The 3,380-nt window shown below is 32.6% G+C and overlaps 1 pseudogene; it reads left to right on the plus strand.

Annotated features, from left to right (window-relative positions):
• LOC149548397 (1-aminocyclopropane-1-carboxylate synthase 3-like) lies at window positions 1-2,835 on the plus strand (annotated as a pseudogene).
• Window positions 2,836-3,380: the final 545 nt, after the last annotated feature.

Raw genomic sequence — 3,380 nt, forward strand, 5'->3', positions numbered from 1 at the left:
ATGAGGATGAGCATATGTGAGGAAAAATGTATGGGTTTAGGTCTGAATAAGAATACAACAACAAGTGTTTCTAGGAGGGCTACATGCAATACCCATGGAGAGGAATCTCCTTATTTTCTTGGGTGGGATGAGTATAGAAAGAATCCATATGATGAAAAGCTCAATCCTAAGGGAGTTATCTTGATGGGCCTCACAAAGAACAGGGTAATGGAGATAGCCCAAATTGTTAAGTTGGTTTTTTCATATGATTGTTGTTTTTGGATTGAAGATTGCCAAAATTGTTATGTTGATTTATTTTCTTATGACGTAGTTCATAATTTTCAGCAATGTCATTTCTAGATTGGACTGTGTATGAGTTGTAACCTTTAAGAAATGTTCCATAATATTATATAATCTTGCTTTTATGAGTAAGTATGCTATATTTTCAATCAATGTAGGCAACCTTCTAGGGTATTCCTTAGAATAGTTTTATATTTTGTTTTTTTGGTATATATGGAGAAATCAACATAGTTACATGTCAAATGCTTTGACACCATAGATTGCCTAAGATAGGAATATGATGTGTACTTGCATAGTTGTAGTGTTTTAAAGTGGTAAATTGACATTAATGGTTTCTACATTTGTATTGCAGTTATCATTTGATCTATTGGAAAAATGGTTGTCAAAGCACCTAGAAGCATTAATGGCATCGATTGAAAAGAGTTTATTCAAAGAATTGACACTTTATCAGGACTACCATGGGTTGGAAGCCTTCAAAAAGGTAACATAAGACTTTCTAATATCGTTCAAAAAAATTTGTTTTGAACTGCTGATCATAATTTTCTTTCAAGGTTGTCAAATTCTAGGATGAATTCATAGTTTTGATTGTATTTTGAAATTAAAAATCCATCTTAATAGGCTCACTCTACTTATTAGGATTTTCTTAGATGATTGTCATAGTAAAGTAAAAATTCACAACTCTGATTGAGATTTGGATTATACCATATAACTTGTGAGGTACACTATAATTATGATAGAGGAGGAAATATTTTAGGTCTGTAAAAGCATATGTAAGGATTGTAACTTATTTCTTGAGCAATATGAATACTAATATTTTTTTTGGTATACATTTCTCTACGTAAATCCTAATTTTGTTGAATGATATTCTCTTTTTTTTTTGTTTTCTGACATATTGTGAAGTGTCTACCTCTTTTATCTATATCTTGTTGAACATTTTTCTCTTATTCTATTTTCTAACATATTTTCAAGAGTTTATTGAGCATTAGTTTCTTATGCCTATTTACATGATCCTTTATATTTTCACAACTAATTTGTATTGCACTTTTATGATCCTCTAGGCTCATGAGCTTTTCTCATCACATGCATCCCTTACAATATTAGAATTATTGCTTATAAGAATTTCTCTTATTATTGTAGGTATGGCTAGTTTCATGGAGGCACTGAGAGGAAACAGAGTGAAATTTGAAGTAAAAAGGATAGTAAATATAGCTGGGGCAACTGTAGCCAACGAGCTGTTAATGTTATGCCTTGCTAATCCAGGAGATGTCTTCCCAATGCCCACTCCATACTACGTAGGGTAAGATGTCTTTTCTTTTAACAAAACACTTAGAAACATATCTATTAATCAAAACACTTGAAACATCTCTATTAATCTATTTGTTAGAAGATAGGTTGTCCACGAATAGACTTATAAAGCCAATGTCTGATATCACTTGTTATAAGATAGGATTGTCATTTTACTATTTATTAACCTCTTAATGTGTCATTTTACTATAAGATTAAACCTGTTAATGTCCCATACAACCACTAGAAAAGACTATTATGTTAGTCCATTATTAGCATCAATAAATTTTGTCTAATCTTGACCCTTAATGGATGGTATTTTCTATGTACAAAGATGAAATTTCTTTGCTGGGTATTTTCAATAGCCTTAAATTGGTATTTGTTCTGATAGTTTCTTTTTACTACAAGTTTGATAGAGATCTAAGGTGTCAGACAGGGGTAGAAATTATGGCCATCCCTTGTTACAGTTCCAATAACTTTGAGATCACTGAATCAATAGTGATATCAATATAAAAGAGAGCCAAAGATCTCAACAAGAAGGTGAAAGGAATTCTCATAACAAATCCATGCAATCCTCTAGGCACAAAATCAAGTGCTGAAAGATTGAAGATGTTGTTTTCTTTTTCTCGAAAGATGAAAATACATCTAGTCTGTGATGAGATATATTCAGGATCAGTCTTCTCTTCTCCAAGGTTCAACAGTATTGCAAAAATTGTGGCCAAAGAAAATTATAGTCCTGACAATGTGCATATAGTCTACAATTTATCTAAAGATTTGGCCTTCTAGGCTTTAGGTTAGGGGAAATTTACTCTTACAACAAAACTATGGTCACAACAGCTAGAAGAATGTCTAGTTTCTGCATGGTATCATCTCAAACCCAACATTTATTGGCTACTATGCTGTCAGATAAAGGGTTTGTTGATTATTATATTGTAGAGAACAAGAGAAGATTACAAGAGAGGTATAATGTGTTTGTCTCGGGGCTTTCTCGGTCTAGCATTAAGCACTTGGAAGGAAATGCATGTCTTTTTTGTTAGGTTAATATGAGTCATCTGCTTCCCTCAAAATATCTAGAGGGAGAAGTAAAGCTATGGAAAAAGATACTGTATGAAGCTAGGTTGAGTTTATCACCCAAATCCTCATTCAAATGCATGGAACCTGGCTGGTTTAGAGTTTGCTTTGTTGATATGAATATATCCACCATGGAAGTTGCCTTGCAACAATTTGAAGACTTTGTAAGAAAATATAAATCCTTGCACTAACATTACTTGATATTGAATTCTTACCTCCTTTTAACTACAGGGAGAATGGTTGTATTGCGTAACAACCATATCAAATTATTACAAGAACTTGCTAAAGATATCTGTCCTTTTCCCTAACTCTTACAAAGAGTACTACTGCAAGAAAGTGTACATTTCAATATGTAACTCAAAGCATTCATTATGTTATACAATATTTTTAGTGAAATATAATATTATAACTGTTTATGTGGCAAATGACACCAATTGTTGTACAATGTTTGTATTGAAATGTAGTTTTGCACTAGTCTATGAAGCAACACAAACCATCCTCACAATGGTTCCTTACTGCCTTACACAAAAAATAGCATGATTTATTTGGATGCACACCTTAATTCCTTAGCCATATCTTGTTTGGCATGAGAACACAATTAAGTTCCAATGTAGATTGATCTATGTTAACATCGCTCATTATCACTAGAACTACTAGAAGTGGTCTACCCATGGTCAAGCTCCTTCAAAGTGATACCAACCAGCCCTCTTTGTGTATATGTAGCATCCTCATCAATTTTTGCTATT

The sequence above is a fragment of the Cupressus sempervirens genome, chromosome 7 (genome assembly GCF_028749045.1).
Source record: "Cupressus sempervirens isolate cs-2001-9-10 chromosome 7, ASM2874904v1, whole genome shotgun sequence".
NCBI lineage: Eukaryota > Viridiplantae > Streptophyta > Pinopsida > Cupressales > Cupressaceae > Cupressus > Cupressus sempervirens.